Raw genomic sequence first — 13,271 nt, 5'->3', positions numbered from 1 at the left:
CAAACCTTGCGATGGCCATGCATGCTGGCCCTCGTGGGTTGGAAGTCTGAGCCACTACTTTTCTGCCATGCAGGACGTGGATGACTGAAGTGGTCTATGTAGCTTCACTTTGAGGAGGTGGAACTGTATGAGTTGTGGTGGCCTTAGACAGACATTTCAACCCCATGCTGTACCCAAACTATGTTTAAGCTGTGAAAGCCTGGCAGGCTAACGACAAAACAGTCAATGTCTTTTACGCATGCCTCAGGAAGCTGGCAAGCACGTGCATCAACATCGACCAACCCGAAGAGAAGAGGGTGCAGCTGATGCAGATCTGAAAGTCAGTAGTCTTGCGGAGCCTTATCCTGCGACAACCTGATATCATGTTGGATGCAATTCTGGTGTTGGCTCGCTCTTATGAACTGGGTAACAGCTGCACAGGCGGCATGGAGGTGGCCCTGGCGAAGAGGACGAGCGCCCCCCAATGTGGCTCGCTTTGTGAAGGAGCAACAGATAGATGCTATCCAGAGATGACTTGCCCCACAGCAATTCTTAGACACCCCACGACAGATGGATAACAGGTGTGGGAACTGTGGCCTCGAACATGGGACACCCAATGTCTGCCCAGCCAGAGGATGTTCATGCTCTCGCTGCAGGGTGCTGAACCATTTTGTGAAGGTGTGCCAAAGTGAGTTGAGGGGCGCGAAGGCCGCCAACATGGGCAAGCTGAAAGGAGCACTCTGACAGCTGTCCATTGATGACAGGGAGCAGGAAGACAAACCCCCATTGCACAGTCCGAGAGCCCATCCCATTGTACAGAATGATGGAGACAACAAGGTCTTTACTATCTCCTTTGCAGGAAATGAAGGAAACCGAAAGCATCCACCAGCCATGTGCCCCATGGAGATCTGAGGCACATTGGTAAGAGCCCTGATTGACACAGCAGCATTAGTCAACGTCATGGACACCACCGAGCTCGAGTGTGCTGCGTCCTGAGTTATCTCCCACAAGAGCAAGAATCTACACATATGGGGATACTGAGGTGTTACACTGATGGGAGTAATGGAGTAATGGTGCTAAGCAAAGATCCATCAATGAAGACTTGATTCCACGTAACCAAGGGCAAACCAGCACTCTCCTATGCTGCCAAACCATGCAAGACCTGGCAATAGTGTTTTTTGTGAGGCATGTCGCATGCTGTGGCCATCATGCCGGAGTTTCTCCTGTTATTTGGAAAACTTGGTTGCCGCAAAAACAGCAAGGTGCAGTTATTCAATGACGAAACAGTGAGGCCCAGTGTGCTCTGACACCGGAGGATACCTTTCCACCTGAGGCCACTAGTGGAGGAGGAACTATGGAGCTTGGACGGCAAGGTGTGATCAAAAAATTCAATGGACCCACTCCATGGGGTTTGCCCCTTGTTATGGTGGTCAAACCCAACAGCCTGGGGCGATCAGGCTCTATGTAGACATGTGGATGCCTAACAATGCTATCAGGAGGGAGCAGCACATCACTCTGACCATGAATGACATTGTGGCAGATTCTAATGGTGCCCAATGATTCTCTAAACTGGAACTCAATGCCAGCTACCACCAGCTAGAGATGGATCCGGTCAGTCATTACATAATGACATTTTCAATGCACATGGGCCTCAGGAGATACCGGAGACTGAACTATGGTATATTATCAGCAGCAAAGATGTTCCACAACACCATCTGGGAGACCCTCTGTGGTCTGATCAGTGTTATAAACATCTCTTATGACATCTTGATTTTCTCAGAAACCCCAAAGGACCACCATGTGCGGCTCAGAGTGACACTGAAAAGGCTGGACAAATGCAGCCTCACTCTCCACAAGAAGAAGTGTTCATTTTATGAGAACTCCATACACTTCTTTGGGCATGTCTTTTTGAAAAAACGGTCTGAGGGTGGACCCCTGGAAGGTGGAAGCAATAAGCAAAGCAGAAATTTCTCAGAACACCACAGAGGTGAGAAGCTTCCTGGGATGGTGACCTACTATGGCCACTTCATTCCGAAACCAGACACCCTGTCCGAGACTTTGAGACACTTGATGAAGTCGGACACTGTCTGAGAATGGGCTGACAATGCTCATAAAGCGTTTCACCAGGTGAAGAATGCACTTCTGGCTGACACCACCAAGGGATACTTCGGCCCACCTTGCAAGACAGAACTGGTTGTGGATGCCAAAAAGGACAATGGGCGAGTATTCCAAGTGCAAGAGTTGCAGCAGTATTTGAAGTCACTTAACATAAAGGATCGCAAAGTTGCCCTGCTATGGTCCAATGCTAACTGCGAAGCAGAGTACTTTATGCACACTCTGAACTGAGCGCTCCACATAGGAGTAGAGCGAGGTGAGGATGAAGAGTGCTTTCTTTATACATTCCTACAAACAAACCGAGAGACTCCGCATAGCACCATGAACTGTGCACCCATGAGTTTGCGGATCCAGCAACCTACCAGGGACAGCATCTCCAATGACCCCAGCTGGCAGCTAGTGGACCTCGATGTGCCGAGCAAAAGAAAAGATGGAAAGCCAATAGCCAAGCCAGTCAGGCTAGGCATGCTGTTGCGCCAGCGCTGTCAAAGGGCGGCCAAGTAGTAATGAGTGACCACCACCCAGGGTAGACGTTTTGCACACCATTTGAGACGGAGGTATGGATGGTCACCGAAATCCAATGGACCATGGTCACTGTAGAACAGGGACAGTCCACCATGGCCCAGAAAGTATCCTAGTTTAAGCGAGTGACAACCATACTCGAGGGGCAGCATGGAGCCCAGGGGAGCAGAGGTTTTAGGGCTGGCCGACAGATAGGTGCTAACTGATCCTGGGATGACTGATGCCAAATGGAGCCCCCGCACTCAGCTGGGCACGATGGAGGATGGCGGGTCTGGTCCTTCTAGCAGTTGTCAGCACACAGGTGCCACAGTAGCGCCCTTATCTGGAGACGTGACAACAGGTGATGCCAGAGGCAAGGGGGTCCGGAGCCAGAAGTATGGTCTCTACCCCAACCTAGCACCAAGCCAGCAGCTCTAAGACTTAATATGTCTGATGTAGTTATAGATTAATTTGTGTTTCAAAGAAAAAAATGTTTAATGGGATGTATTGTGCCACCTGTCCTCTGCCTTACAATGTAACACACATACACCCTGAGGGTGTGCAGCCAAAAGGTATAGGTAAGTGCTGAGATGACCGTTCAAGGCACTGCCAGAGAGAACCTTCTTATGGTGTTTGTGTCCGTCATTATACACAGCTCTGTTAAGCCATTTCCAGCCAGGCCTACCTGTGTCTGTGAGCCAGGGCTCGACATGTAGTGCCATGATTCTGATGGACTGAGACAATCACAGTATTCCACAGTGGCTTTAATATTGCCTTATAGCCCACCGTAGCAGGCTATAGCAGCCATTAAAGACCCGCTCCAATGTTAAAGGGCAGAAAAAGCCCAATTAGGGCTATAAGGCTATTAGAACATTCCGCCACCAGAGGGCAGAATGTTCTGATAAATAAAACAAAGGCCTCAGGGAGCCTGAGGAGACACATATTGGAATGTTGGGGTATCGGGCTTCTACCAAACACTAGAAGCCAGGGAGCACTCCATTGTCTTCAGTGGAGCTCACAACATTTCTATGGCATTACTTTCCTTGTAAAGCAATGTTCTATTTAGGACTACATCAAGCACAGAGGACAGGACCATATTTCTGATGTCACACCCTCAATTTTATGCTTCTCATGCTGCTCCAGCGCCCCTAGATAGCTCCAAACTTGCTTAGTAGATTTAGAGCTCTGGGTTTCACAGTCAAAACTGTGGACAGGGGCGTAGCTTCGGAGGGGGTGTGGGGTGTTAAATCCCCTAATAAAGATATTTTGGGATAAATAGTTGGGTGCATATGGTGAAGTGTGACGGATTTCACCAGAAATTTTTACACACAGACAAAAACACACTGTCTCCTTTTCTCTGTTTGGAAAGAGTTCAAAAAGGTTGGTTATTTCACAAAATAATGCACTTTCTCTCACTTAGTACACCTACCAATCCGCATTCCTGTCCCTTTCCACTACCTCCTAAAGCCCCTCTTCTGCGCCCTGCTTGTCATATAATGTATTTTACTGTCATGCGCAAGCGTGATTGTCGAGAAATTTGAGACTAACACTCCCTCCACATCATACTTACCAAGCCACGCCCCTGACCGTAGACTGACTAAGGTGGTCATTACAACCCTGGCGGTCGGTGTTAAAGCGCCCGTAAAACCGCCAACAGGCCGGCGGTAAAAAAAAAATGGAATTATGACCGTGGCGGAAACCGCCAACATAGACAGCCACTTTAACACTCCGATCGCCACTGCGGTACAAACAAACACCGCGGCGGTAACCGCCAACAGACAGGCGGAGGACAATTTATCACCCACAGAATTACAACCCACCAATCCGCCACCTTTTCCGGGGTGGATTCACTGCGAACAAAAACACGGCGGAAACAGGACTTTGAAGGGAAAACGCTCACCTCTACACATCCCACGAGGAACCAGGACGCCATGGAACCGGAACTTCAGATTCTTCCAGCCCTTATCTTCCTGCTTCTCTACCAGGAGCATGAACGCCGGCGGAGAAGACCACGTGAGTACTGCACCTACGACACAGGGGAGGGGGGAGGGAAAAAACTGTGACACGCACACGCAACACGCGAAACCCCCACCCCCACCCTCACCCACCACAACACACACACAAGTACATGTTGATACATCACAGTTACACCCCCCAACCTCCTCTGGAAGAATGCAAGGACAAAAGGAAATGAGTCAAATGATTGTAATCAAAAATATTTACATATATACACACTTACACTATGAACAATTATATACACCAAGAACACAAGTCCAAGGGATTCCACCATCATAGTCTGTGGATCACTGGGCCCAAAAGGCATGGGTGAGGCCCACACTCAATACTCAATCAAAACGGAGAGAACACTGCAGGGGCATCAGATAGAAATAAAACAGGCACCTCAGGGGCAAGGGAAGGGGGGGCACCTCAGCCGGTTGAGTGCACGACGCCAGATCCATGAGGGGGCTCCATGCCCATTGATGTATCCTGGGGAGTGCAAAGCCACAGTCTCACAAGTCTCTACAGTGGGTGGTTTGCCCACTGTTCAATCCTGGGGAGTGCAAAGCCACAGTCTCTCAAGTCTCTACAGTGGGTGGTTTGCTCACTGTTCAATCCTGGGGAGTGCAAAGCCACAGTCTCTCAAGTCTCTACAGTGGGTGGTTTGCCCACTGTTCAATCCTGGGGAGTGCAAAGCCACAGTCACTCAAGTGGATAACAGTCTCCACTGGTTCTAGAGGGGGCCTTGTGCCCAGAGTGCTTCATCCTGCCAAGGACAGAGGTAGTGGATGTATCTCTCCACTGGTTCTGGAGGGAGCCTTGTGCCCAGAGTGCTTCATCCTGCCCGTGGCGGACTCAGTAGCGTCGGAATCATTTGCGCCGACTGGCCTGTGGGGCTGCTGGCGGTGGTGTCCTGGGCAGTGATGCTTGTGGCGGTGTCCTTCGCAGCGCTGCTTGTGGCGGCGGTGTCCTGGGCAGCGCTGCTTGTGGCGGCGGTGTCCTGGTCAGCGGTGCTTGTGGCGGTGTCCTTGGCAACGCTGCTTGTGGCGGCGGTGTCCTTGGCAGCACTGCTTGTGGCGGCGGTGTCCTGGGCAGCGGTTCAGCTGCTGGCGGTCTTGTTCTGCCCTGTGGGACTGCTGGCGGTGGTGTCCTGGGCAGCGGTTCAGCTGCTGGCGGTCCTGTCTGTGGCTGCGGGCTGTTGCTGGCAGTCGCTTCCTGGGCAGCGGGGCTGCTGGCGGTCCTGTCTGTGGCAGCGTGGCTGCTGCTGGCGGTCGCTTCCTGGGCAGCTGGGCCGCTGGCGGTCCTGTCTGTGGCTGCAGGGCTGCTGCTGGCGGTCGCTTCCTGGGCAGCGGGGCTGCTGGCGGTCCTGTCTGTGGCAGCGTGGCTGCTGCTGGTGGTCGCTTCCTGGCAGCGGGGCGGCTGGTGGTCTTGTCTGTGGCTGCGGGGCTGCTGCTGGCGGTCACTTCCTGGGCAGCGGAGCTGCTGGAGGTCCTGTCTGTGGCTGTGGGGCTGCTGCTGCCGGTCGCTTCCTGGGCAGCGGGACTGCTGGCGGTCCTGTCTGTGGCAGCGGGGCTGCTGCTGGCGGTCGCTTCCTGGGCAGCGGGGCTGCTGGTGGTCTTATCCGCCGTGCTGATCTTCCCAGACTTGCCACTTTTACTGTGCCCCTTTCCCCCCTTGGATGGTGTCGCAGCTGTCTCCACAATCCCAACTGGACCCCTGGGAGTGGGTTTGGTGGCTGGTTTCTTTCCCCTCTCCCGCCGGGCACTGTCCAACTTTTTATGCTTGACAGGTGGGGGACTGTCTGTGCTCTGGCTCCTTGCCACACTGCCTGCCCTGCTGCCTGGTGCACTCCATAATCCGGTGACTACTGGCACCACTGGTCCCGCCGATGTTGTGGCTGAGGTGCTAGGTTGGGACCTGGAGAGTCGGGCCGTAGGAGACTGACGGGGTGGGGAGGTGAGGGAAAGAGGTCAAGGCTGGACAGGAAAAGTTTCTTAGGAACACTGGGACGGGTAGCTGGAGGGGGTTTCGGAGTGGAGGAAGAGGTTGTAGGTGGTGTACGTTTGGTGACTTTGGGTGAAGGTGCATGGGCTGGAGGCTGTCGTGAGGTGGATGGCTGTTGGGTGGGTGTGTGGCTGTGTTTGTGTACCTTGGGATGTGGCCTCACAGACACACTAGGAGAGGACACAGGGGATGTGTGAATGGTAGTGGGGGTGGTGAGTGCACGTGAGCGGGGTGTGGTGGTGGGTGTGCTGGTGATGGATGTAGTGGCTGAGGATGTAGTGCATGCAGGTGTGAGTGGAGACGAGACTGGGAGGGAGGAGGGAGACGAGGAGGAGGGGGACACAGTGGAGGCAGTGGATGTTGGTGTGTCTGCATGTGTGTGATGCTTGCGTGAGTGCCTGTGGGATGTGTGGTGCTTATATTTGCCAGAGCTTCCCTTGTGTGTTGAGGTGTGTGCATGCTGGTCTGATGGTGCGCTTGGGATAGGCTGAGGAACAGGGGTGTGGGTCTGGGTGGAGGAAGTTGGAGGGGGGAGGCTAGAGACAGGGACAATGGCTGCCTTCACTGCTGAGGCCAGAGTCTGAAAAGCTCGCTGAAGGGCTGCCTGACCAGAGTGAATGCCCTCCAGGAATGCACTGGTTTGTTGCAACTGCCTCTCTACACCCTGGATGGCATTCAAAATGGTAGACTGCCCAACTGTGAGGGACTTGAGGAGGTCAATGGCCTCCTCACTGAAGGCAGCAGGGGTTACAGGGGCAGGGCCTGAGGTGCCTGGGGCAAAGGTAATGCCCACCCTCCTGGGTGAGCGGGCACGGGGCAAAGGCTGACGGGCTGCTGGGATAGCGGTGCGGGTAGGGGGGGTGGCGGCTGTACCTGTAGATGCGGGGGGCACAGATGGGGCCGCCACCGCAAGGGAGCTCCCATTAGAGGAGGAGTCCGTCTCGCTGGTCTCAGCTCCCGTCCCCGCCGTGGAGCTCCCCTCGCCCTCCGTCCCACTGGTGAATTCGGAGTCCGTAGTCTCGCCCTCCAGGGCCATGTGGGATGCAGCTCCCTCCTGCTCCAGTGCCACTGCTCCTCCACCTGATGATGCTAATGCACACAAGTACAGGGAGACCACAAAAAGGGGGGGGAAGACAGAAGAAAGACATGTTCAGTGCATGCAATACCGCTACCGGTGGCGGACACAACAGACTCAGAAGCCCCCTGCACTACGCCGCACACTTGGAGTCCACTATTCAATCCCTGGGACATGGCTTACAAGGCTGTGGCCGATTTCTGCACACACGGATGTCACAGGAGCCTGACTAGGTATAGTTGGCACTGTACACAGGTGGGGGGGGGGTGCCACAGGGCCTGCCTGAACTAGGGAACTTAACTACCAAACTCGCCCTGGCCTAGGGGAACCCACAGCCCACCTCCCCCACCCAGACACCTAAAATGCGCGCTGAATCAGCAGAATGACAGTGTACTCACCCCCTTGTGTCTGCTGTGATGCCCTCAAGTGCCCATCCAACTCTGGATAGGCCACCGCCAGGATCCTGAACATCAGGGGGGTCATGGTGCAACGGGCACCCCTCCCACGTTGGGAGGCCATCCCCAGATGGGCCTCCGCCATCTTCTTGCTCCAGCGGCGAATGTCCTCCCATCTTTTCCGGCAGTGGGTGCTCCATCTGTGGTAGACCCCCAGACGATGGCATGCCAGATGTCCTTCTTCTGGTGGGCGCTGACCTACAGGAATTGTACAGGGGAAAAGAGGAGTAATTACCAACTGCACCGTCACAGTCATTGGCTCACATCCCTACCCTTCCCATGACGCACATGCACTCACCGTCGTTTCATGCACGCCTCATTCTCACCCCCCCATCTTTCATCCACCCCACTCCACACAGGCATTGCCCATACAGCATGCTCACAGTGTACTTACCTGTTTGTGTGAGGACCATAGAGTAGCGTGTACTGGGGGAGGACCCCATCCACAAGTTTCTCCAACTCCGATGTGAAGGCAGGATGGCGGATAGCTGACATCAGGTCTGGCTCCAACTGGGCACACAGTTCCTGGGCTGTGGCACGATCAAGCCTGTAGGGGGCCCTTTCCCCAGGCACACGAGTCATTGTCTCTTCCAGACTGAGGTCACAGCAGCACTTGCAGTGTAGGTCCTCTCCTGTCGAAGATCAGGTATCGAGTGATTAAACAGAGAGAAAATGGCGGTCACGTCCACGGCGGTGCGTACCGTCACTGCCGGCGTACATTGTCATTGGCTCCTGGGACCCATAGGGCCCAATGTTAACTAATGCAGAATTGCGCCACGTTCGTTGACCGCCTAGCGCTACGGTGTACAACACAAGCGCAGTTACCTCATATCCCCCTGTCCCACTTTACAGGTCAGGCAGCCGCCATTTCAGGGGCCCACATGGCATTATTTTTGACTGTGTCACACCTACCTAGGCGTTGCCTAACCACTCATATAGTCAAACTTAGATTTATTAATATTTTCAGAGTAAGCTGTGTTTACGTACCTCAGAGTTGGTTGACTCTGTGCTCGCTGTTCTCCTCCATAGGCACCGTCCGCTGGGGCATGTGAGGAGATGGCGGCATCCTCCGGTGTACAGCCCGCTGGTGAACCTATCGACAATGGAGGAAAGACATGTGATCATCACCTACAGGCTTGATCGTGCCACAGCCCAGGAACTGTGTGCCCAGTTGGAGCCAGACCTGATGTCAGCTATCCGCCATCCCACAGGAATCCCCCCTCAAGTGCAGGTGCTGTCAGTACTCCATTTCCTAGCAAGTGGGTCATTTCAAACAACAGTGGCCATAGCTTCAGGGATGTCCCAGCCTTTGTTTTCCAACGTGTTGTCCAGAGTGTTGTCTGCCCTGCTGAAACACATGCAGAGCTACATCGTTTTCCCTCAGGTGGAGGATTTGCCTACAGTGACAGGTGACTTCTATGCCCTGGGACATATCCCCAACATCATAGGTGCCATTGATGGGACACATGTGGCCTTGGTACCCCCACGCAGGAGTGAACAGGTGTACAGAAACCGGAAGAGTTACCATTCGATGAATGTGCAGATGGTGTGTTTGGCAGACCAGTACATCTCCCAATGTTAATGCCATATTCCCTGGCTCAGTGCATGACGCTTACATCCTGCGGAATAGCAGCATCCCTTATGTGATGGGGCAACTCCAGAGGCAACGGGTGTGGCTATTAGGTAAGCACCTGGACCCAAATCAGTGGGAATAGTTGTCTGGGTCTGTGGATGTCCCTATGAGTCAGTGTGTGTCTAACAGTTGTCCCTCTCCATTTGCAGGTGACTCTGGTTACCCCAACCTGTCATGGCTACTGACTCCAGTGAGGAATCCCAGGACAAGGGCAGAGGAACGCTACAATGAGGCTAATGGGTGAACTAGGAGGATTATAGAATGGACCTTCGGCCTCCTGAAGGCCAGGTTCCGGTGCCTCCATATGACAGGTGGTTCCCTATTCTACTCACCAAAGAAGGTGTGCCAGATCATTGTGGCCTGCTGTATACTTCACAACTTGGCTTTGCAACGGCAGGTGCCTTTTCTGCAGGAGGATGGTCCAGATGAAGGTGTCGTGGCAGCTGTGGACCCTGTGGACAGTGAAGACGAGGAAGCAGAAGAAGAGGACATCGACAACAGGAACACGATGATCATGCAATACTTCCAGTGAGACACAGGTAAGAAGACAACAGTGCCTGCTACATCTGATTTTAATCCACTACCTCTCTACTGTCTGTCATTTTCACCCAGTGTATGGTCACTGAGTTGTCACTTTCCCTTACGATTTCACAGATGTGGGTCCCACTTTGTGACATCTGCTTTGTTTCCTCATGGCCTAGAGCTGTGTGACATAGGTATGTTGACATTACATTTGAAAGAGCATTTTGCCACTGTAATTCCTAATACACTATTTCGAAATCACATACAGACTCCTGATTGTTTTGTGCTTTAATGGTGTTTATTTAAGTGCTCAATATTGGAGGGGGTTGTAAAATGGTGAGGGGTGATGGTGGAGGAATGTCCATGGCAGAGTCCAGTTGTAAGGAAATGGCTCCCTGTTGCAGTTACCCCCCACTTTTTGCCTGATACTGATGCTGATTTGACTGAGAAGTGTGCTGGGACCCTGCTAACCAGGCCCCAGCACCAGTGTTCTTTCACCTAAAATGTACCATTGTTTCCACAATTGGCACACCACTGGCACACAGATACGTCCCTTGTAAAAGGTACCAGTGGTACCAAGGGCCCTGTGACCAGGGAAGGTCCCTAAGGGCTGCAGCATATGTTGTGCCACCCTAAGGGACCCCTCACCTAACACATGCACACTGCCATTCCAGATTGTGTGTGTTGGTGGGGAGAAAAAGGCAAAGTCGATATGGCATCCCCCTCAGGATGCCATGCACACAAAAAACTGCCTGTGGCATAGGTAAGTCACCCCTCTAGCAGGCCTTACAGCCCTAAGGCAGGGTGCACTATACCACAGGTGAGGGCATAGCTGCATGAGCAATATGCCCCTACAGTGTCTAAGTCTATTCTTAGACATTGTAAGTACAGTTGTGGCCATATTAAGTATATGGTCTAGGAGTTTGTCAAAAACGAACTCCACAGCTCCATAATGGCTACACTGAATACTGGGAAGTTTGGTATCAAACTTCTCAGAATAATAAACCCACACTAATGCCAGTGTTGGATTTATTAAAAAATGCACACAGAGGGCATCTTATAGATGCCCCCTGTATTTTACCCAATTGTTCAGTGCAGGACTGACTGGTGTGTGCCAGCCTGCTGTTGAGAGACGAGTTTCTGACCCCATGTGGGGAGGGCCTTTGTGCTCTCTGAGGACAGAAACAAAAGCCTACTCTGAGTGGAGGTGCTTCCCACCTCCCCCTGCAGGAACTGTAACACCTAGCAGTGAGCCTCAAAGGCTCATGCTGCGTGTTACAATGCCCCAGGGCACTCCAGCTAGTGGAGATGCCCGCCCCCTGGACCCAGCCCCCACTCTTGGCGGCAAGTCCAGGTGAGATAATGAGAAAAACAAGGAGGAGTCACCCACCAGTCAGGACAGCTTCTAAGGTGTCCTGAGCTGAGGTGACCCCTGCCTTTAGAAATCCTCCATCTTGATTTTGGAGGATTCCCCCAATAGGAATAGGGATGTGCCCCCTCCCCTCAGGGAGGAGGCACAAAGAGGGTGTAGCCACCCTCAAGGACAGCAGCCATTGGCTACTGCCCTCCCAGACCTAAACACGCCCCTAAATTCAGTATTTAGGGGCTCCCCAGAACCTAGGAAAAGAGGTTCCTGCAACCTGAAGACGAAGAAGGACTGCTGACATGAAGCCCTGCAGAGAAGATGGAGACACCAACTACTTTGGCAACAGCCCTACCAGCCTGTCTCCCCACTTCGAGAGAAACTACAACAGCGACGCGTCCCCCAGGGTCTAGCGACCTCTGAAGCCCCAGAGGACTACCCTGCATCTAAAAGGACCAAGAAGCTCCCGAGGACAGCGGCCCTGTTCAACCAATTTGCAACTTTGCAACAAAGAAGCAACTTTTAAAGACCACACGTTTCCCGCCGGAAGCGTGAGACTTTCCACTCTGCACCCGATGCCCCCGGCTCGACCTGCGGAAAACTAACTCTACAGGGGGGACTCCCTGGCGACTGCGAGCCCGTGGGTAGCCAGAGTTGACCCCCCTGAGCCCCCAGAGCGACGCCTGCAGAGGGAATCCAGATGCTCCCCCTGACCGCGACTGCCTGCTTCAAAGAACCCGACGCCTGGGAACCACACTGCACCCGCAGCCCCCAGGATCTGAAGTGTCCGAACTCCAGTGCAGGAGCGACCCCCAGGCGGCCCTCTTCCTAGCCCAGGTGGTGGCTACCCCGAGGAGCCCCCCCCTTGCCTGCCTGCATCGCTGAAGAGACCTCTGGGTCGCCCCATTGATCTCTATTGCAAACCTGATGCCTGTTTGCACTCTGCACCCGGCCGCACCTGTGTCGCTGAGGGTGTAATTTCTGTGCCTGCTTGTGTCCCCCCCGGTGCCCTACAAAACCCCCCTGGTCTGCCCTCCGAAGTCGCGGGTACTTAACTGCTGGCAGACTGGAACCGGGCACCCCTATTTCCATTGAAGCCCATGCGTTTTGGGCATCACTTTGACCTCTGCACCTGACCGGCCCTGAGCTGCTGGTGTGGTAACTTTGGGGTTGCCTTGAATCCCCAACGGTGGGCTACCTTGGACCCAACTTTGAACCCTGCAAGTGCTTTACTTACCTGTGAACCTAACAAATACTTACCTCCCCCAGGAACTGTTGATTTTTGCACTGTGTTCATTTTTAAAATAGCCTATTGCCATTTTCGCCAAAACTGTACATGCTATTGTGATGATTCAAAGTTCCTAAGATACCTGAGTGAAATACCTTTCATTTAAAGTATTGTTTGTAAATTTTGAACCTGTGGTTCTTAATAACTAAGAAAATATATATTTCTATATAAAAACCTATTGGCCTGGAATTGTCTTTTGAGTGTGTGTTCCTCATTTATTGCCTGTGTGTGTACAACAAATGCTTAACACTACCCTCTGATAAGCCTACTGCTCAACCACACTACCACAAAATAGAGCATTAGAATTATCTCTTTTTGACACTATCTTACCTTTAAGG

Source organism: Pleurodeles waltl, chromosome 1_1 (assembly GCF_031143425.1).
Source record: "Pleurodeles waltl isolate 20211129_DDA chromosome 1_1, aPleWal1.hap1.20221129, whole genome shotgun sequence".
NCBI classification, from domain to species: Eukaryota; Metazoa; Chordata; class Amphibia; order Caudata; family Salamandridae; genus Pleurodeles; species Pleurodeles waltl.
This window is presented reverse-complemented; position numbering follows the sequence as displayed.